The sequence below is a fragment of the Sarcophilus harrisii genome, chromosome 3 (assembly GCF_902635505.1).
Source record: "Sarcophilus harrisii chromosome 3, mSarHar1.11, whole genome shotgun sequence".
In the NCBI taxonomy this organism is placed as follows: Eukaryota; Metazoa; Chordata; class Mammalia; order Dasyuromorphia; family Dasyuridae; genus Sarcophilus; species Sarcophilus harrisii.
The window spans coordinates 493,735,494-493,759,680 of record NC_045428.1 but is presented as its reverse complement, the minus strand read 5'-3'; positions in this window follow the sequence as shown (position 1 = coordinate 493,759,680).

The window sequence follows — 24,187 nt, the reverse complement described above, 5'->3', positions numbered from 1 at the left end:
TAGTGATAATCTGGAAAATGTCCAGAGGACAGCAGACAATATGAACCTTGAGTTAATGGCAATCTGAGGATTGGTTGAAATAAATGAGTATGTTTTACCAAGAGAAAAGAAGCCTGAGGGAGTCCATGATAACTTCTTTAAGTATGTAAAGAGCTGCTACTAGAAGAGGGAATGGACTTGTTCTGTTTAGCTCCAGATGGAAGAGCCATTAATCACCAGTAGAAATTGCAAAGAAGACTATTTAAGTTTGATGTAAAAAAAAAGCTTCCTAAAAATTCCTTATAAATCTTGGAAACGAGGCATTTAGTAGAGAAAGTTTCTACAAAAATGTTCTCTAATTAACTAGTTCCATTTTTGCTAATTTAATTTTTTGTGCAATAGCTAATATGTAGTCAAATTTGTCTTTTATCTTCTATGATTTTCTCTAGCCCTTGTTTGTTCATGAACTCTTCCCCCATCCCTAGATCCCAAAGGTAAATTCTTCTTTGCTCCTCTAATTTTATATGTAAGTTTCTCTTTTATATAGAAGCCATTTATTATTTTGGAGCTAATCTTTGACTTATGATGTGAAGTGTTGGTCTAAACCTAGTTTCTGTCTAAACCAGTTTCCTCAGTCATTTTTATAAAACGCTGTCTCCTTACCCCCTCATTCCCACTTCCCCCATCAACAGTTGCCAAGGGTCCTTTTCTTTTTTCTTTTCTTTTTTTCTTTTTAGATCAAATTAGGGTCACACAGCTGGTAAGCATCTGAGGCCTGAATTGAACTCAGGTGCCCCTGACTTCAGGACTGGTACCCTATCCACTCTGCCACCCAGCTGGTATGCCCCTGGATCCTCTCATTTCAATGACACTTCTCATATCTGTCCACTTTTCTCTACTCATACAACCACAACCCATCACTTTTCATCTGTTATTGATGTAGCCTTCTAATCATCTCCTTGCTTTTCCTATTTCTCTTCTTGCCAATCTATTCTCTGAACATCTACCAAAATGAATTTGTTTGATGTGCAGATCTGATCATGTTACTCCCCTTCCCCAAGGAGGTTCAATGGCTCTCTATTCCTTCTCAAATAAAGTATAAGCTTAGCTTAATAGAGCATTTCTTCACAATCTGACTTTAAAATTTATGTTTAAAAGTTTAGGTATCCCTTGCTTCTCTGGGGTTCACTAGATGGCTCAGAGAGCTCTAGGCAGGGAATCATGAAGACCTGAATTCAAATGTGACCTCAGATACTTCCTAGTTATGTGACCCTGGGCAGGTCACTTGGCCCAGCTTGCCTTAGTTTCCTCATATGTAACTGGAGAAGGAAATGGGAAACCATTCCTGTATCTCTGCCCAGAAAACTCCAAATGGGGTCATGAAGAGTTGGGTACAACTGGACAAGTTTCTCTTTAACACTGATTCCAGTACCACCTACAGGAAGATTTTCCTATCTTCTAGTTGTTAGTGCTACCTCACTTCACAATAATGCTTTATATATTTGCATAATTTTGCAGTAACTCATGTGTGTATATATTGTTTCCTCCCCAGTAATCTCCCTGAGAGTGGTGTGGAAGCACACTAAGTCTTTCTACTTTTTAAAAAAAATATTAAGCAAACATTAATTAATGCCCTGGAATAAAATTCTTTGTTTTCTCTGAATCAAACTATTCTTATATTAAAAAAAAACAACCCAAGTCAAAGGTGTATGTATATGTAGAAACAGGAGGGGTAGGGACTGGGTATGGGAAATAATCTTCCTGATATCAAAGAAACTTCTGTTTTTTGTTAATGGTAACCTAATTAAGAATGCTGGTCTTTGTTTAATTCAAAATAAGGGAAGTATCTAGGATCTTTGGATTTAAGATGTCTCTGGAGTACACCTTTGCCAGGGGTTCTTAACCTGTGGCCTGTGAACTTGTTTCTTAAAGATTTGTATTATATTTCATTTTAATTGGTTTCCTTGGTAATCTTGTGTTTTATTCATTTAATGATGATGATGATGATAATAATAATAGCTGACATTTATCTAGTGCTTACTATGTTCCAGATACTATGCTAAACCCCTTATACCTCATTTGATCCTCAGAACAACCCTGGCAGGGAGAGGCTATTATTATCCTTACTTTACAGAGGAGGAAACTGAAGCAAACAGAAATGAAGTGACTTTCCCAGAATCACTTAGCTACTCTGCAGTCAAATTTGAACTTAGATCTCCCTACTTCCAGATACAGCAGTCTATGTACTGTGTCATGTAGCTGCCCATTTAAAAGCATTATTTCTACATGGATGTGCAGAAATGAATATTAAGATTCCCTGCTTTGCAGAGAAAGTCTGAAGTGGGAAATATTAAAGAAGAAATGTCTTTTTGTTAATCAGATGTTAATTCACTTCGCTTTTGTTAAATGATGAACCAGACCTTGATTTTCCAGGAAGACATCTTCACTGCTCAGCTCCCAACATTAATATTACTATGGTTTTACTTGGTAAACAAAAAAAAATCTTAAATTCTAAGGATTTATCTGTTTTAATATGAAATTTTATCTTTTTTGTCTTTTGAACTCTGAATTTTGTGTAGAAAATATGTTGGGCAGTAAGATCTTTCCAAACAAAACAGACCCCTGAACCCTTCTGGCTATCTTTCTCTAAACAGAGTTGCTTGTATTTAGATAATTAATAACTGTTGTTGACAGACTTGAACCAAATAAACAGAGTACCGATTTCGTCCTCTGTGTCAGGAATTATATCATTTATGCCTTTGTATCTCCATCACTCAGCACATTGCCTGGAATATAGAAGGCATTTAATAAATGTTATATTAAATTTAATCAGTGTCCTTGAAATTATGTAATTTAAAGAGCATCTTACTACACCCTCCCAGAAGGTCCAAACATATGATGGTAAGGCTAGGGCAAGGGAGGCAGACCCTGGAGGTTTGAAAAAGTCAGAGTTCCCATATCTGAGCTAAAATAAATTCAGCAATTGAAAATCTCAAGGATGATGATGATGCAATGGGAACAGATATGTGTATAATGTTTAAATTGTGTGAAGTGCTTCTTCAAGTGGGTCCCTAATGATGCCCAGCACTATGTGGAAATGTTGGCTATTTTAGGGCTCTAAAATATATCCTTCTTATGGAATTGATGAGGTGTGGATTCTCAGACAACCAACTTCAGCTAATGGAGCCTGGGCCCTATCTGAATTACCTTGTCATTGAATACTTGCTCTTTTGGTGAATTTGCTCTATGCTCTGAGAAAAAAGCCAAAATAGTTAAAATTATTGTCGGAGATAGGGGAGATAGGGGAGGAGATACATACATAATAGTTTTCTTCCACCTTTCTATTACCAAGGTGGGACCTCCACCCTAACCCCCTAATTCTCTGGTCTGCTTTCCTCTCATTAAGAGCATCAATAGAATAACTTGAATGCCCAGCTCCCTAGGATACCCAGACAACCGCTACCAATTCAATTCAATTGGACAAGCATGGAAAGACTGATAGAAAGGGATGCAGAGTAAAGTGCCCACTCTCAGCCAGAAGGCTGTTAGCTGCAGAATACCAGCATGACTAAGTTAAAGTCCTTGCCCTCATGGAACTTATACAAATTGGTGTCATTCAGAATAGATCATAAATGCTTAATAAAATATCAGGCAAGGTCAGGACGGAAAAAATCATCATTTTATGAATGAAATGCTATTTGCCCCGGTCCTTGAAGGGCAAGGAGGATGTGAAGAGATGAAAATGGGCAGAGTGGGTTTGGTGACAGAGTCTGCACCTAGGAAATGGGGTGATGGTGATAATAATAACAGGAGCAACAACAACTGTCAGAAGAGTGTTGTTGTTGTTGAGTCAGCTGGTCATTTCCAACCGTCTGTGATCTTCCTCAAGGTATTCTTAGAAAAGATAAAGGAATGGTTTGCCATTTCCTTCTCCAGGTGATTTTACAGATGAGGAAACTGAAGCAATAGGGTTAAATGACTTGCTCAGGGTCTTACAGCTGTGGGAGTGTTTTGCTTTTCCAGCTCACTTTGCAGAAGAGAAAGCTGAACAAATGTTTAGGGGATCTGTCCAAGGTCACTTAGCAAGTGTCTGCGATCAGATTTGAATTCATGAAGATGAGTCTCTTACTCCAAGCTGGTTCCTCTATCCACTGTACCACCCAGCTGCCACCAGTAATAATAGCAATGACCAATTGTTACCAATAATAAAAGATAATCTTTATTTAGTGTCTGGTACGTACCAAACATCCTAAGTATTTTTATGTATATTATCTCATGAGATATGCAAGGGCATAAAGGTTAAATTAAAAATGGAAACAATTAGGTGACATAATAGGTACAGTGCTAGTCTCAGAATCAGAGCTGAGTTCAAATCCTGCCTCCGATATTTACTAGCTATGTGACCCTTGACAAGGCACTTAACATTTCATGTGTTTTGTCAACTATAAAGTAAGGGGATTGGACCCAATGGCCACTAAGAGTCTTTTTTACTCTGCATCTATGATACTAGTATAGAATGGAAAAACACATATTAAGTGCTTATTATGACTTTAATAAGGGTAGAGGTTTATACTCGTTCCCAATTAATGTAATCAGAGAAAGCCCTGTATTAATCAATCAGAAATGTAAACTAGGTTGAATGAGTCCTTAATCACTTTGAGGGGAATAAAGCCTTTTGATTACTGGATAAAAACAGATGGTGCCACACAGAGAAATATCTTATGATTGGCTGGAAATAATCAGAAACATCTTTGAACCTAAACATAACATAGTAAGTCAATTTAAAATGGCCAAGTCCTGAGGCAGGAAGTCTGATAGTAGAATTTGTTGTTCAGTCATCTCAGTTGTATATGACTCTTTCTTTGTATCTTGGCAAAGACATTGGAATGGTTTGACATTTCCTTCTCCAGATCATTTTACAGATGAGGAAACTGAGGCAAGCAGGGCTAAGTGACTTGCCCACAGCCACACCAGCCTGGATTTGAATCCTCCTAGTGCTCTATCTACTGGGTCACTTAGCTTCTCCAATTGTAGAATATCTCTGGCCAAACGTATAAGGACAGTGGAACCTTCAGGTATCATGACTCTGTGTGATGGAGGGAAGTGTGGCCCATACACCCTACAAAAACACTGATTCTTGGAGTTCAGTAGAGAATTACACTCAAGGGGAACTTAAAGAGGACTGTCTGAAGAGAGAAAAAGATTTCTAGTAACCAGGAAATATCCTGGAGGTATCCACTTGCTCTGTGTCTTTTCTACATGTTCCTCATAACCTTGGTATTTAAAGTATGAGCTTAAGTTCCCCAGGAAATTTTTTTTATTTTCAGTGAGAATTGCCCCTTGCTTTAGAAGAACATTTTGTGCCAACTGTTCCTACTATCTAATTTTAGTAAATAACCTTTCGTGAAAACAAATGGAGATCACTGTCTTATAATCAAAAGGAACACAACAGTTGGGGCTCATAAGCAACAGTACTAGAAAACCTATCCCATTATCTATTAGAATCCTGAGTGAACTAGTAGCAGTCAACCTTTGCGGGCCAGGCCAGCCAAGGGGGTTGTACTGTGGGGGCTTCATCTGGGATAATTTCCAAACTTTGTATTTGTCCAAGCACACATTGGCGAGCATCCTCCATCTAAGACTTATGTTGTGGGATACCTTAGTTTTCAGGAATCCACTAGAGAAAAAAAGTAGCAGTTTTTTTCCTTTGTTTTAACTATGTTTTCTGGTGTGAAATAGGTACTGCTCTCATGAAGTTTACATTCTTAATTGGGAGAAAAAAAACAGAAAAAAATTCAGTTAGGGAGCAAAAGGAAAGGCCCAATGATATTTAGATTGCATTATTGGAAAGAGGAGATGCTGATAAGTTCATGGTGGGACCAGTGAAGAAAGGACGTCTACAGTGAATCTGGAGAATATCAATACCAGAGAATATTTACATGAACTGATGAAATAGGAAATAAGCAGAATCAAGAAAACAATATGAATAATGACTACAACAATATAAAAATAAAAACAACAGCAATGAATCCCTGAAATTGAATATGGTGAAAGTATAATAACCAAGATTATCTCTGCAAAAGAGGTCTAAACATTCAGCTCTTTCCATTCTTTGCAGAGATGGGTCAATGAGACCATTGGAATTAGTTGACATGTTGATTAATTTTGTTGAAATTTATCCCTTTTTTTATTCTTTGTTATAAGAAAAGGAAGCAGGAAATAAAGATAATTTAAAGGCTAAAAGAACAATAAAAGCTATTCAATATGTGAATATAAATTAATTTAAAAAAACCCCAAAAACATAGAAGTCAGTAAAGTTTGAGATAAATATAGAAGACAGTTCCTAGCTCTCTAGTTGGAGTGTCAAATTTATACATATTGCTAATGTTAGATAAGGCTGGAAAGGAAGGATAATATTAGAAACTATTGTGAATGCCAGGCTAGGCGATTGAATGTTGTTATTATTATTATTATTATTGATGAAATCTGATTTCAGTTGTGAAGTAAATAAATTTATTCTCTTAGAAAATAAATATTCTCTTAGAGAAATAAATTCTCTTGGGAATATTGAGAAGTTGGGTGACTTGTCCATAGTCACATGGTCAATATGTACTGGAAGTAGGACTAGACTTTGAGAATGCAAAGAAAATTGGAAAAAAAGTGCCTCTCCTCAAGATACTTACAATCTGCTTACCAAAGTTCTGTATTTATATAATTAAAACAACAGAGGTGTCCTTAACAAAAATAGAGAAAGTTGGAGAAAGAGTGGAAGTAGGGGACCCAAGGGTGAGGAATAATTTTATGTTATAGACAAAATGAACTTGAGATATCTATGGGAGATCAAAGTGGATAAATTCATTAGGCAGTTGACAATATAATACCATAGTTAAGAAGCTGGATTAGTACTGAATGATGGGAACTAAGCCAGTTTGTCCTTCCCGTAAGACCAAGATTCCTTAAATCTACTCTAAGATCATCTTTCCAACTCTTCCTTTACTTTGTCTCTCCAGCTCTCCCCTGATTTTGTCCTTATCCTTCAATCATTTTCTCCAACTCCTCCCTCATTTTATCCTTCAAGTATCTCCCCAACTCCTCCTCGATTCTTTCAAAACATCCCTGGAGAGATCTCCAGTTCTCCCCTTTCCTTCTGTCTATAAAAATTGAAATCCCCTTTCTAAATTATGGCACAAAATTATATTTGAATTTTGTTTGTGACCTTTACTTATCGATTAAGGTACCTTTTGGCAGAGAGAATTACCTTATTGTGATTTGTCACATTCTTTGCACTTTATCTTTGCTCTCCCAAACCTCATCACAAGACTTTTTTGGGCAGCTCTGGCACAGTAGATGGAGTGCTGGGTCTGGAATCAAGAAGCATCTTCCTGAGTTCAAATCCAGTCTCAGGCAGTTATTGTCAGTAAGACCCTGGGAAAATCATTTAACCCTGTTTGCCTCAGTTTCTTCATCTGTAAAATGAACTGGAAAAGGAAATAGCAAGCCACTCCTGTATCTCTGCAAAGAAAACCCTAGATGGGGTCATAGTCAGACATGAGCAGACAACAACAATGAATGGATATTTTTGAGTCATTTGTATGTATCCTTTTTTTTCTAAACATATTTCCACATTTATCATCTTATATAAGAAGAATCAGATCAAAAGAGAAAAAATGAGAAAGTAAAAAACAAGCAAGCAAACAGCAACAGCAACGAAAAAGGTGAAAATACTATGTTGTAATTCACATTCAGTCCCCATGGTCTTCTCTCTGGATGTGGATGGCTTCGTCATAAGACTATTGGAATTGGCCTGAATCACCTGATTGTTGAAAAGAGCCACATCCATCAGAGTTGATCATCGTATAATCTTGCTATTGCTGTTTACAATGTTCTTTTGGTTCTACTCACTTTACATAGCATCAATCAAGTCCTTCCAGCCCTTTCTGAAATTAGCCTCCTGATTGTTTCTTATAGAGCAATAATATTGCATAGCTTATTCAGCCATCCCCCAACTCATGGACATCCCCCCAGTTTTCAATTCCTCACCACTACAAACATTTTTGCACATGTGTGTCCTTTTCCCTTTTTTTTTATCATCTCTTTGGGATACAGATCCAGTAGAGACACTGCTGGATTAAAGTTGCATAAATCTTTGTACCTGTGGTAGCTGATAAGAATACCAACAGAAGAAATAACCGAAGGTCCAAGATAGAATCTTGAGAAATAACAGTTAATGCTGAGACGGGAGGCTGTATAATAATCTAGCAAAAGGAGAATGACAAAGAAAGCTCATCTAGGTAAAAGGAGAACTAGGAAGCTGAGTTTATGCTGGAGGAGGATGGCCTTATCATCCAAAGCTGCAGAATTAAGGAAGAGGAATTAGAAAGGTCTTTGAATTTAGCAATTAAGAGATCCCTTTTAACCTTTGAGAGAACAGTCTAGGGTTTGGGATAGAAGCCAAATTACAAGGTGTTGAGAAGTGAGTGGAAAGAGGATATGTAGAGATGATTGTTTTCTCTTAGGAATTTGACTGAAAAAAAAAATAGAAGAGCTGTCTGATGATAGCTTGAGGGCATGGTAGGACTAAATGAAAGATTTTTAAAGATGTTAGAAACCTGGGCAAATTTGTAGTTAAGACACAATAGATAAAGAGAGATTGTTGGTAAGGAGAGAGGGAATTATTAAGGAGGTGTACTTTTGTTTTACTCTGAGACAAAACTGGGCAATAGAGGAAAATACAGAGGGATTTTCCTTTGAGGAGAGAAGAAGGAAAGTTAGCAAGGAGAAGGGATTTTTTCCTCAGTATATCATCTTCTTGAGTTCAAACTTGACCTCAGACACTTGCTAGCTGAGTAAACAAGTCACTTAACCCTGTTTGCCTCAGTTTCCTTATCTGTAAAATGAACCAGAGAAGGAAATAACAAACCACTTTAGTATCTCTGCCAAAAAAAACCCAAATAGTTGTTGAACTGCAAATGACTGAAAAAATATGTATCTGCCACTGAATATAGGGAATAGTAGAAGGTTAGAGTTTGCCAGATGCAGGATGTGGGGGGAGGGGGAAGTTGGAAAATCAAAAAAATCATGATCTTCACTTTTTAGGGTGCTATGATGATTGTGAATGGTGTTAGCATAAGGATGGTATAAATTTCCATGTTCCTCTAAACTATGAGTTTAGGCAGTAGGACCTGAATTTATGTTAAAGGGGAGAGAGGAGACTTTTTGGTCTTTTCTATCATTTAGCAGCAAAAGCTCTTCATGTGAATACTTTTGTAATAAGTCAATAGCCACACTAGAAAATGAAAAATAATCCATGTGGAAAACTTATTTATATGAAGTCAAATGTATTGGGATTAAATTCAGGACTGTAGTCATCTAGTTTTTGATCTTAAATGGGCAGGTACCTAGTTGCTGAAAAATGAGCCTCAAAGTACCTCCTAGTTTGAACATGTTTCTCCAGGCTTGGGATGGTCTCTGGCCTTAGTAAAATATTAATCTCTGCTGTTGTAAGAGCTAATAGCTAAAAAGTAGTTCTTTGATGTTCACAGACGTCCAAGGATGGAAGTTTGATCCTTCCTCAAGCACAGAAAGGGGTCTTGCTTTCTTATGAAGACAATGAGGTTCTATAAGCTTTTAACATATGGAACTGAAAAATCAGAGGCTAAACTTAAATTTTAACCTTATAGCAATTTTTATTCCTAATCTGAGAAGAAAAAAATATCTTATCTGAAATTCCAGAGTGGAGGAGTAAAGGGGAGACTTTTTAGAGGCATTTTATCTTTTGGCTTATAATTTTTGTCAAGCAAGAAGTGGATGGAGACCAAATTAATTTTAGGAATTCAAGTTCATTGGTGAGTCTCTTGGATATTTCTGACAAGACCAGACCACCAAAAATACATATGTGTAATATGTGTTCATGTATCCTCATTCCTATACAAGTTATTTCAGAATAAAATAGTGGAAATATAAAGTATTCAGAGGAGTATACAAAAATTCAATTAGTATAATATTTAGCAGATGATACAGATCCATTCGGTTCTTGCAGATAATACATGACTCTAAGTAAAAGGAATCATCCATTTGCTTTAATTTTTTTTTCTACTTCAGATTTATATTAGTTTAACAGAAAGCAAAGAAAGATCTCTTTACCAAAACAAACCAAGAAACCACAGGATTTTTTTCCCCCTGCAGTGAGTAAGGGACATAGTTTACTCCTGAATTGCTCAGTCATGGAGGTACCACTTACACAAAAGGAAAATTACATACATTATGTACATGAAATACCATTATTGAATTAGAAAAGTTAGGATAATGAAAGAATGTATTTTAGCAATACATGGCTTCTTACTGAAAAGTGCTATCTCATAATTCTAGATTGAAAGTGGTCAGCGCAGTTTAGTGATTATCTTTAAAAGAGGGAAGGACTATTGGTAAGCACTTCCTTAGATGATTGTCTTAGACTATAGAAAAATTATTTTCAACCAGTCCCTCAAGGTGATTATTTGAAACACCTGAAAATTTAATACAAAGAAATGAAAAGAAAACCACTGCATAGTTTTCTCCTTGCTGCTATTGAAAAGACTGGAGGAGTCTGGTTTGGCATGTGAGGAGAGAGGGTTATATTGAGAGAAGATCTGCTAACCTGTAATTGTCCTTGTATTCTTGAATGCAAATCCTTACTTGTTCAGGGTTGAGAATTTAGTGCCATTCAGTACAAATTAATTGTGACTTATTTTAATGCTTTGAATATCAGGGTGTCATAGATCTATGAGGTGGATCAGACAATTAAAAAAAAAAAACTATGAAAATACCAGACCTCAGGGTGAACTCACAACTGCTTCAGGACAGTAATAGATAAAGTAAACCCAGAAGTCATCCCAAATATGGAATAAGCCAAGATTACATTTGCTGCCGCTAAGGTTGAGAATTGTGCAAGATCATCCATCATTTGGACACTCAGAGCCTAACCAAGAGTTGACTCTATTTACCCTGACCCACCCCAATTCTAATCCCAAATATCTTTATTTTTTGAGACAAATTCTTTACTTCTGCTTGGTTATATAAGCCTGGTCATTCATAATCAGCAGCCTACTTTTCTAGACCAATAAGGAAGGGAGAGGCCCATTACACTGCCCTGCCCAACCTCAAGGGGTTAACCTCCCTGGGGAAAGGTTAGGTCCAATTCAGTGTGGCCTCCCTCTCCATGGAACAATGGAAAGAAGCACCTTCTCCCTGGTAACCTTTGGAGACTGTGATTTAATTGCCAGCTAAGCTCAGTCATTCAAGAGACTGACAATGGGCTCCTTCAGGAAGAAATGAAATGACAAGACCCTGAAGGGCCTGGGGAAAAGTTCAGTCCATGGCTTGGTGGCTTTTTGCCTCAAAGGCCACCTGGGTGCCTGTAGCAAACACACAATGGCTGCCTTCCATAAATCAAAATGTCCTATTTGTAAGTACTGAGGGGTGAGATGAGGGGTGGCCATCTGTGAGTAGTGAGGTCTGCTCTCTGCTGGGGAGGATGAGGAAGGGCATTGGGAAGCAGGGAGTCCGGTTCCCTAACAATGTTGGCCCAACGTGTTGCTATGGTTAAAAAGGTCAGCAAAATGTTCCCTATCTTTAGAAAAGGTAGTAGGAAAAATTCATTTCAATTAAAGTTGATGTTTATTAAGTCTTTTCTGTGCTCAGTTACTATGCTAAGTTCTAAGGGAGATAATAAGTTTATATGAGACTCAAAACTATCTAGGAGAGTGATAAAACACTACTGTGTACAATATTATATCATATTACATATTATTGTAATGCTGGAGAAACAGAGGCAGGAGAGAGATCAGAGAGTTTTTAATATTTTATTAATTGGAGAGCATAATTGACTGGACAGGATTCTCATCTCAAAGTGTCCAGCCAGACAGAGATTAGAGACCAATTCAATAGTTTATTAAATGGAGAGATATACTGAGACCAATGGATCCATGTTAGTCCCAGGGCTGGATGAGACTGTCATCTCAAAGAATCCAGTGATGAATGGGAGAATCCCAATCCCTTATATACCTTTTTTAACAAACAAAGGAAGGGAAAAGAAGCGGGGAAACTTCTTCACACATCCATTTGGTTCTGTCAGGATGGGGGGAGGCTATAAATTCTTACTAAAAGCTAGAGTCAGGATGTCTGAATAAACCGAAGTAAAGATGTCAGTGAGGTATCTGGGATAGTCTTATTTTTTGGAATATTTTAGAAGGATAGTGTCATAAATTCTTGAGGACAGGAGGAGCCAGGAGCCAGGAAGTCTGATCTCCCCCTTATCTTGCTTACATTGACAATGTATAACCTTAGAGCAAATGGTAATGGAACAGAGGGAGGTTTTTACAATTAAGGGGATTGAGGCAGAACTGAGATAGAACAATTCAGGATCCTAGTGCAGGGAAACTGAGGTAGAACAGTTCAAAGAGACTGTAGCATAACATTATATTACATTATGTACTATGATTACTGTATCACATATGCAGTTTTTGAATTGCTATAAACAATATTACATAAGTGCATTAGAGAAACAAAGTGATATGAGTGATTGGGGGGAAGGTTTTTATTGATAGAGAACAAAGGTTTCCTGAAGAAGTGGCAATTGATTTGGACATAGAAAATGAACCAGAGCTCAACAATGGAAGAGGCATAAAGTTGGGAGAGCACGATATTTGAACCATTAAAGACTACCCCTAGAATGACTGGGTCCAAAGAGTAGTTATTAATGGGTTGACTTCAGCTGAAAGGATAGTTTCCGGGCTTGGCTTTTATCATTGACTTGAATAGAAAAATAGATGGTATGCTTATAAAAATATATATGTAGCATCTCTACCATCTATTTTGCACAGGCAGTGGCAAACTGGTAACCCAATGAGATAATAATGACCTTAGATTTCAGGTATTTTGTAGATCATTTTACTTCTAAAACTACACAGCCCAAAGATCCCTACTGGTGTACTCACCTTTCATAGTCAACCAGTAGAACATACTTAGCTGAAAGCAAAGGCTTTAAAAACTAAAAAAAAATTATTAAAATATGGCATAGTAAAAGCATTAGTTGCTAAACATCTTCCTGATTAATCTGGGGCACACTTTCACACAGTGTCAGTGGGAAGACTGAATGTTTACACTGATTACTTCAGAGGCATAAATATAGGAACACATGCCTAAGCAATTCTTACCTCCACTGTTTGAGAGTTACTTGTCATCTCTCTTCTCATAGTGATTCCCTCATGATCCTTTCCCAGGCAGCACTATCTCTGCTTGGCAAGTCATTCAACTGGGGCTACCTGGTCCTACTTATCTGTGCAGCACTACTAGCCACAACTAGAGCTAATAACCTCTTGATTCAGTGCACCTTAGGTCATTGTAGTCACACTTGTCTATGCTGACTGTTTCTGCTATTTGCTGTTTTCGGTGTCTCTTTATTAGGCGAGTATCTTTGATGTAAATCACTAGAGCTGATATGAATGGGAGAGGAGAGATAATCCCCTCTGCCTCAAATCCTTTAGAAAAGGCAAAAAATACTCTTCTCTCCAGAGGCAGGTTCCTCTTCTCTATCCTGTCAGGAATCAAAATCCACACACTGGTCTTGCCCTGACTCTAGTGCCACAGCTGACTTTTTAAGGTTGGTAGAAGTGTAACCAGTCTTTTGATAACCAAGGGTAAACTACCTTTTGAATTCCAATTGTGAACTTCATATTTCATGAAGGTTGAATATCCCATGAAGAGGATAAAAAAGAAAAAATACACCTTGACAGTTTTTTCAATCTGTTATTGCCTCATGTCTCTATTACCCAAACCTTCTATGATTCATCTGAATTAGGAGGAAATCAATTTATCAAAGGTATATGGCCAACTGCTCCCCATTCCATCCCCAAAGACACATATACAGATGATAGGAAGCTAGGAGAGTTGACATATTGATGTTGAAATCAGAATCCCAACAGATCTCAATGGGATAGTATGTTGGATTGGATTAAGATAAAATTTATTAGGAAATAAATGTAAATTTGTAACTCAAGTGTGATTCTGGGTAAGTCACCTAAGCCTTTTTGCCTCATTTTCCTCATCTGTAAAATGATGGAGAAGGAAATGGCAAACCACTCAGTATCTTTACTAAGAAAATCTCATGGGGTCACAAAGAGTCAGATAAAATTGAAATGACTCAACAACAAAGTTAAATATAAGATGAAGAAATATATGACTAGAAAGCCATAGCCATTGATCTGTCAGTTTTTAGTAGACAACACCCGGCAAGTGTGAAAATAGTGTGATACAATAGTAAAAAAAAAAAAAGTACACTTAGAGAGTAAGACAACTTTGGAACTAATGTGAATTTATATATATATGTGTGTGTGTGTGTGTATATACACACACACACATATATATAATTTGTGCAACATTACATAATATAGCATATTACATATAAAATATATATTAACATACAATATAATAAAACATTAATTAATAATACAAATATATAAATGATAAATATATACAATATGTATAACATATATTTATTTATTTAATATAATATAACATTATATTTATGTAATATATTTATATATTATTTATAATAACATTCTTAATATACATTCACAGAAACAATATATCTACAACAGATACTTGTGATTTCATATTTAATAAATATTCTGGAGCAGTTTCCCCAATTTCCAGCAACACCAGCAGGTTAGGTCTCAAAAGGAATGTTGCTTTATTTCCCTTCATGGTTTTAGGAATTGTTTACTGGGGCAGTCCTGAGGGCTTCATTAGGAACTGGTTTTTATAGTGCTATAGCTTGCAGATTCCTACCAGTGTACTTCCTTTATAATTAGAAGTTGATATCAACTAGTCAGTCAGCCAATTAGCTTTCGAAAATGGGGATTTACTAAATTGGTATGATTAAGAACTGTGGGTATTAAAAAAACATTGTTCAAAAAAGTCTGTGATATATTCTCCACTAGTACATAGTAAGTCCATGGGAAAGTGGGCTCCAGTTTAGATAGCATATATGGCTAAATGATTATGTACAGCTTCTGATTACTGGAAGCTGTTCCCTCTCTTTTGAAGGGATAGGTCTTGATCCAGTATCCCTAAATATGTTAAAGCTTTTCTGCTGGACTCTTAAGTCCTGAATCTACATCCTCAGCTCCTGATGGAGATGTAGTCAGTTGTTCCAGGGATATTGTTATTTTTGTTGCTTATCCAAGAGCTTTTAATGTCATCAGGTGGCCCACAATCATTTATTAAACACTTGCTATATGCCAGACACTGGCATACAAAATTCTGGGATGCAAAGAAAAACAGTCCCTACTCTTAATGATTGAATTATATAAATTTAAATTATATTTTTAAGTACCTAAAAAGTACAAAACAGAACATATAGAAAGTAATCTTAGAGAAGAGGGCTCTAGGAACTGGTGGGACCAGGACAGGGCTTTTATGAAAGTGGAGCTTGAGTTGAATGTTGAGGGAAAGGTGAGGTGAGACAACATTCTGGTCTTGAGAGACGGCCAGATCAAAGATAGAAGGATAAGAACCAGAGGAGCCTACGTGTGAGGAGCAGCATGTAATCACCTTGGCAGAATTTAAGGTAGTTTGATGTGATGTTGAAAGAGTATTTCATGGGGAGTCATAGGATGTGGATTAAAATCTTGGCCATGCCCCTTATTTCATGTGACTTTGGACAAGTAATTGACCTTTCTGTTTCTTGTTTTCCTCATATTTGAAATGAGTAAATTGAATGAGATGGCTTCTAAAATCCTTTCCAGTTCACAGTCTATGATCATTTATACTAGACTATAAAGGCAGCAAGGATAGAGCACTGGGCCAGGGGCCTGGAAGATCTGCCTTCAAAGTGAACTAGCTGTGTGACCCTAAGCAAGTCACTTACCCTGTTTGCCTTAGTTTCCTAATTTGTTCAAATGAAATGGCAACTCACTCCAGCATCTTTCCTAAGAAAACCCCAAATGGGATCACAACAGAAATCACTGAGCATCAAATCTATAAATGGCTTAGCATGGTTCCTGGCACATAGGAGGTACTATACAAATGCTTATTCCCTTTCTCTTCCCTAGAGTGTTGTTAGTGGGGGACAAGTGGTTAAAGGAGATGGGTGTGAGATGGATAATACCCTACCTTTTACAAAAATTATCTGAAACCAGAGCAAAATTCCAGACCAACAGAAGATTTCTTAGACACTGCTTATTTAGTTTTCTCATTACAGCTGGGATAATGGAGACTCAGAGACATGGCTAATTAGTAACAAAGTTGCTACTCAAATATAGGTCTTGTTTTTCAAAATACATGCAAAGATAGTTTTCAACATTCACCCTTGCAAAACTTTGTGTTCCAAATTTTTCTCCCTCTGTGCAACTCCCCCTCTCCCCAGAAAGCAAGTAATCCAATATAGGTTAAATGTGTAATTCTTCCAAATGTATTTTCACATCTATCATGCTTCACAAGAAAAATCTGATCAAAAGGGGGAAAAAAGGAAAAAGGGAAAAAAGCAAGCAAATAGCCACAAAAAGATGAAAATACTATGTTATGATCCACATTCATTCCCCGTGGTCCTCTCTCTGGATGCAAATGGTTCTCTCCCCATCACAAGTCTATTGGAATTAGCCTGAATCGCCTCATTGTTGAAAAGAGCCCCGTCCATCAGAGTTGATCATCATTTAATCTTGCTATTACCATGTACAATAATCTCCTGGTCCTGCTCATTTCACTCAGCATCAGTTCATGTAAGTCTCTCCAGACCTCTCTGAAATCATCCTGCTGATTGTTTCTTAGAGAACAATAATATTCCATAACATTCATATACCACAATTTACTCAACCATTCTCCAATGGATGGGCATCCACTCAGTGCCCAGTTTCTCGCCACTACAAACAAGGCTGCCACAAACATTTCTGCACATGTGTGTCCCTTTCCCTACTTTAAGATCTCTTTGGGATATAAGTAACACTGCTGGGCCAAAAGGGATGCACAGTTTAGTAGCCCTTTGGCAAATAACGTTCTTGTAATCAAATCTATAACTAGCGTAGGATGTCCAGGGCTTTGCCCTAGTGTACCAGCTCCCTTCCTTATTGTTGTTGTTCAATTGTTTCAGACTCTTTGTGACATTATTTGGAGTTTTCTTCACAAAGACTGGAGCGGTTTGTCATTTCCTTCTCCAGTTCATTTTACCAATGAAGAAACTGAGGCAAATAATGTTCAGTGACTTGCCCAGGGTCACACAGCTAGTAAGTGTCTGAGGCTGGATTTGAACTCAGGTCTTCTTGATTCCAGGCCCAGGGCTCTAGCTAGCTGCCCCCTCCCTTCCTTAGCCCAAGTGGCTGCCTCCCACAGGGCCCCTTTGCTGGAGCGCCGTCCCCTAGTTCTGTCCTCTCTTCTTAGATGACTGCGTCTCCTGAGCGCACCCACAGTCCCTGCTGCTGAGGAAGCTACAGCTGCTGGATCAGCCCTTGGGTCTGGCGGAACCATGACGTACTAGGTTTGGTGCCCTAAGCCAACCACCCCCATGGTGAGCCCCTGAGACGGGCGAGGGACACCAGACTGTCTAGGGAGGTCAGGACCCCCAAGCCCCAGACGGGACCTATCACAACTTCTTGCTGAACAACAGTGAGCACAGGTCTGCGGGTGGCTGCCATGGGCTCCCCATCCTAATATGAGCAATAATCCCAACAGCTAGCATTTGTACAGTGCTTTCTGATATGCCAAGCACTTTACACATTGCTTATTGTATCCCCACGACAACCTTGAGAGGGAGGTTTTATGATTCCCATTTTACAGATGAAAAACTTGAGGTAGTTATATCTGTGACAAGAGTCCTCTGTGCTACCATAATCCTCCTTCAAAATGTTTTTGCCACAACTTTACTAGTAGACTCTCTCCTCACTTACAGATGCTCTGTCTTCACTTTAAGAAGGAATTAAAAGAGATTAAGTCCAGAGAAGAGCAATGAGAATATTTAGAAAAGGGGGTAGAACTTTCTGTCTGTCTATTAATCTCATCTCTTACTGTTTATCTCATCTGTCTGTTTGTCTTTCTGTCTTATCCCTTTCCCTCATCTTTCTTTCTCTTTATTTCATATGTCTTTCTGTCTGTCTGCTTCATCTGAGTATCTATCTCATCTCATCTTTGTCTCTGTCTCATCTCATCTCTCCCTCCCTCCTCCTCTCCTTATCTCTCCCTTCCGCCCTCTTTCCCTCTCTCCCTTCTTCCATCACCCCCTCTCTGTCTTTCTCTCTGGCTCTCTCTTTTCCTCCCTTTCTCCCTTCTTCCCTTTCTTCCTCTCTCTTTCTCTGTCCCTCCCTCTACCTCATCTCCATTTCATCTCTCTCTTGACCTCATTTCTCTCTCTATTTCATCTCATCTCTCTCTATCACATCTCATGTCATCTCTATCTACCTCATCTATCTGGCTTGTCTGCCTCATTTTTTTTTTTTTTTTGATCTATCTACCTCATCTCTCTCTTTCTGTCTATCTGATCTCTCTTATCTTCATTTCTCTTTATTTCTCTTTCGCTTTCTGCCTTTCCCCTCTCTCCTCCTCCTCCTCCTCTTCCTCCTCCTCCTCCTCCTCCTCCTCCTTCTTCTTCTTCTTCTTCTTCTTCTTCTTCTTCTTCTTCTTCTTCTCTCTCTCTCTCTCTCTCTCTCTCTCTCTCTCTCTCTCTCTCCCCTTCCGTCCCTCTTCTTCCTCCTTGTCCTCCTCCCCCTCTTCCTCTTTCTTTCCTCCTCTTTTTAATTTGTGTCTTTCTCTCTCTGTGTCTCTTATCTCTTACATAATTCTCTATTTCTGTGTTTCTCTCTTTCTGTCTCTGTGTGTCTCTCTCACTATTTCTGTCTTTGTCTCTGTCTCTCTCCCTCTCTCTTTCTCACTCCCTCTTTTTCCTCCATCTATTAACATGTATTAATGATGTTAAAAGGAGAATATGAACTTGTTCACTAAATCCTACATGACAGAGGTAGGAGAAGGGAGCTTTTGAAATTCAAACAAAGTAAGTTTGGGACTAATAAAAGTAAGGGTCCCTTTACACAGCAGGCAATAAGCTTATGGAACTCATTACCCCAGGAGGAGGTACTAGTAGGAGATATAAATGGATTCAAAAAAGGTTAAGACAAATTTGTGAATGACAACAATGCATGTGTGGCTACTGAGAAGAACTGCGATGTGCCTGACTGTTCTAATTTTTTTTCTTTTTCTAAATAAGGATAACCACACTTCCTATTTCCACATTTCTCTGTTGACCACAGAACAGGAGCCAAGGAACACTGATTTGTCACTTTCTACCTTCCTAGATAAGACAAGAGGAACTGAGGGGCACCTAAGGGGTTGGCACATGACCCACTCACCCATGCTGAGTCATGGGGATGCCAGGTGAATGGCCAGGGGCCATAATTTTCCCAGGCTCGCTATGTGTCCTGGTCATGGAGTTGTGCATATCTTTGATTCTCATTAAGGTGCTGGCCTGAACACAGCATCGGAACTGCAGAAGGATCTAGAGGCCTGGGCCTTAAGGTCTCTTCCAATAGGTCTGCCAATTCCTGAGAGAATTTTGAATGATGAATAAAATCCCTTGGCTAGGTAACTGACCTTTCCCAGAGCTTCCTTAAGGCTGAGTTATTGCCCTTTATGTAATACAGACACTGCTTTGCTATAGCAAGAAGAAAAATCAAGGAGAAGAAGTGGAGGGAAAAGAGGGAGCCTGGAGGGGTTTGAGGTTACCAGACTGTCAAGATTTATCCTGAATTTTCTTTGGGATCCACTGCCTCTGGCCTTGCTCTCTGGGGAGCAGATAGCATGACCTGGCTTTGATGACATATGTAAAGTGCTTTGCTCGAAAGGCTATACCGGCTGTCCCAAAAATCTTGGTGTGGTTTTAAGGTATTAAGAGTAAAACAGCTTCAGACTGGTCTCAGCCTGTGTGATTGCTGGTTATTGTCCTTGGCTAGGAGGATGGGCAGAGGGGCTGAGTGCAAAGTTAGCCAGCTGTAGTTGGTCCCCACCCGTCTTAGAAATGGGGGTGAGGAAGGCAAACCTGTGTGAGAGCTCGCACGCACGTGCACTTGTAGATGGGTGCATGCTCGTGGCAGAGGATTTATTCCACTGATTATGCCAGCATGTTCTGTTGGGGCAGCGTGTGTGACAGAAACATGGCACGCCAATAAAGAGAGTCTTTATGGCACTGCTGCCTGCCCTGGTTTGCGTGTCTCCAGCTGGAGATAAAGTCAGGAGAGATGGATTAGCCCCTGTCAGGAGTGAGGTACAAAATGGAAAAGCGAGAGACAGCAAGGTGCCCAGTGAGGACTCCCTTATCCAATGAGAATCCTAGGTCATTGCATCTGAGAAATGGGACTCACCGTACAATAGTGCTTGTAAACGCCTCCTGCAGTGGCAAGGGAGGCTTTGTGTGTGAGCTCAACTTCCCACCTGTGGGGGAAAGCCTCTTTCTAGGAAAAGTAGGAAAAGTGCAGTCTAATCTGCACATCTAATTACACAGAAAGTAAATCGCCAAACAAAATTAGTTTTAAGAATCTTAATTATCACCACAAAGAGTAATTAAAAATCAAAACAGGAAATGACCTTGCCAATGGCCTTTGGCCCTACAGCTACTCTGTCCGAACCTAGCTTTTCAGTTTTTCTTTAAGGAGCGGGGATGGGAGTAAGAAAATGGGGGTCAAGATCAAGACAGGTAGATCTCAAAAGGATGGCCAAAGATTCAAACAAAAATGGGAGATATCTTTACAGGGCTGAATAAACTCACAGTGTTTTACACACATTTTTAACTGGGTGTGTTCCATTTCTAGGTCATTTCTTTTACCTCCCCAACTCTCTTTCCTCAGTCCTGAAGGCCCAGGTATGATAGCAGAATTAGAATAAACAGATGGATCTCCAGTGTAACTGGCTCTGAGCCGGAAAATCTCAAACCAATTGATGATAACAAGACGCGGGTTCAGAGCTATTGGTTGTCTGTGGGAACCTCCCTGGCTTTGCTTGTCTCTCCTGTACAGCTCTTTATTTATTTATTTTTTCGGATAGTTGCATCATATAAATAAAACACCATTACAAAAATGTCGCAGAAAGTTCAAACCTATTCATTATCCATTTCATACAGATTAAAATTGCCATCAAGGCTGCTTGGTTTTGACTTGCGTTCTCTTCCTTTTAATGAGCCGGATAGAGAAGGCAAAAGATGCTAATTCATCCTTACATCTCTATCACATCTCCCCTTTTACTATATAAAGCATCAAGGTCGCATTCTGGGGAAATGTCTTTTTACCAAAGGTGCTATAATAATAATGAAGAAGCAATTTGTTTCAGCAAACTGCCTGCAGTAATGAGGCTTAATTATAACCATGTTATTAATACCGCTGCTTAAGGTAATTCACTTCTGAGCGGGGTGCAGAACAGTAAACTATAATTTAAACAAGAATCGAGACCTAATTTAAATCATCGGATCTGCAGCGGAAAAGGCAAACAGAACGACTGTAATCTGCACGTGATTTAGAGCACCCCCCTACCCCTCCCCATTTTGTTTCCGGGAGATGTCATCGATTGTCATTGGAATCAGGCGTCTTGGGATCTGGAGTCGGCTCATTTCCAACTCTTTCTGAAGGGTCGGGACAACTGACAGGCCCTTGTTTATCCCCATGTTAATTCCCTGATGACATTGAATTCCACATCCAATATGGAGAGATAGGCAGGTGTCCAGAGAAGTTGTGATATCAGCAGAGAAGTTCCTAGAGTCATGGGATATCAGAAGTAGAAGAGACCTTAGAAATTATCTAGTTGGTTGCTTTCATTTTACAGATAAGGAAATAGATCTAGGAAGAACGTGACATATCTAAGGTCACTCCTAATTGGTACTAATTAGAGGTAGGTTTTAATAACTCTTTAAGGCTCTTTCCACTGACCCAATATCCATCAGTCATGTTTCTTCCCTTTATGTTGATTTGTTGGAGATCCCAGATCTAGAGCTTTAAGGATCCTTAGACATTATACAATTCAAATCCCTCATTTAAAGATGTGAAAGGCCAAAGTCACACAGAAAGATTTGAATTCAGAAACTTTGACCTCAGAGTCAACCTCTTCCCATTCCACGTCTTCATTTTCCAGTGATATGCTTCTTCAAGTCCTCCTGAAATATCGCCACACTCAAAGAGGAACTCCAATGGCCACCCAGGTCATTTCCCTGTCTTATAATTCTTAAAACATCCATGGCAAGCATGTTTATGGGGACCCATTCTTGATAATCAACAGGAAACCTAGTCATTCATTTATTCAACAAAGATTTATTGGATTTTCTGTTTGTGTAAGGCTAGGTAGCCACCCACAGTTATCCATATGAGGGTTTCATCATTTTTCTTGTTTGGTCTTGTATGGTTCCAATCTTAATCCCTCTTACGGTCTCAACAGCTTTTCTTCTTGATATACTAAGAGACAATGAGGTGTAGAGAATAAAGAACTGACTTCTGAGTCAAGAAGACTTGTCTCTGATGGTGGGTAAATCATTTAGACCCTTAATACACCAGATGATTTTTTTATAGCCATCAATTTTGTATGTATATATGTATATACATATATAAATAATGTATGCATGTGCACATGTGTACAAACACACACACATGTATATGGATAAATATGTATACAAATCACATTTTTACATATAAGTGCTGACCTACATTGCTAGGAGGAGTTTCTTCCTCAGGAATTCTCTATAGTAATGAAATTTCAGTTCAAATTTCTTAAATGTATCAGCACATTGTTCTAAATAAAATAGTGGAGACCATCTGGAAAAGGCCATGGACCTAGATCTGAAGCAAGTGGAAAGGGGAACGATGGCAAATACATCCTGGTGCTTTACACTTAGGACATTCTGCTGTTCCATTAGTGTTAAATTATAAACAGTAACATGATGTTTTCCTTTGTAATCACAATCATAAAGCATGGGGAATTGTAAGAACTTCCTGGCATTGATGGATACGTGACAGAAAGATTCTATGCCTCACCTTTTTCTGGGAGGGGAATCTTCCAAGATGGGGTGATTATCAACTGTTAGATTATTTAGGTGTGGATCTGCCTGGATACAGGGCGATAAATGAGATGACCTTTCCTTATCACTTCCATCCCCAGCCTTTTATAGTTCTACGATAAATCATAAACGGCTCTGTACACAGGGGTCACACACAGAATGTCATTAATAATGGACTGTTTTCTACTTATTCATCCACTCACTAGCACCAGCTTCCCAGGCAGAGACTGGACCTTTATGATCCCAAGAAGGGGGTGGCGTCTAAATGTCTAAAAACGCGTGTTTCCCTATTTAGACTGAATCAAACTTGTTTAGGTAAAAGGCCTCAAGTCCCCCTTCTATTAGGTGCCCCACCCCCGAATATGTACTCTTCATGGGGCTCTGTGAGGACCATGTATTAATGAGACCATGCATTTGAAACTCAACACGCCCAGATCCAGACATTTATGCTAAGGGATTTCCCCCATCTCCCAGACTCTGGAGAACTTTTCTAAAAGGTTAACTGTTTTATGAAATTTAAAGTGGGCTGGGGGTCTGAATTGCTTAGAATGTAATAAAAATCTCTTGCTCATCACTGCAGAGCTGTGGGGAAGGGCCTCTGACTTCCTTCTCCTTGACTCCCTTTCCCAGGGGCCTGCCTCCTCTCAGAGCCAGCCCTCCCTCTGCTTCCTCATTTGTTCCGTGTGGCTCCATCTCTTCTCCTTGTCTGAAAGGTTCTTGTTTGTTTGCGCTGCTGTTACCTGCACTCTCTCTCCATCTCCCCCTCTCCTCTGTCCCTTTCCCAGACACTTCTCCTCGGCTGGATCCCCACACGTGGATGGGGGCTCTGTGATTCCAAGAGACAGCAAATTATATCTCCAGCTGATAGAAATGATCAGGCTTTGCCCATGCTGAAATAGTGAAACACAGAGCTGCGAGGCTGAGCCCAGACTGCCTTGGGAAGATGTGCTCTCCCTCTGTACACCCACAGCATATACAATGACTTACCTACACAATATACACACACCTGCAAACAGTAGCTCGCATAATATGTCCGTACTACACATACGGGCACAAATGCATAAAGCAAGCACACAAACACTTGTATTAGAACCTTGCATATAGTAGGCTCCCAATAAATATCTGTGCAGTTATTTAGGGCACGTAGTACTTAACAGA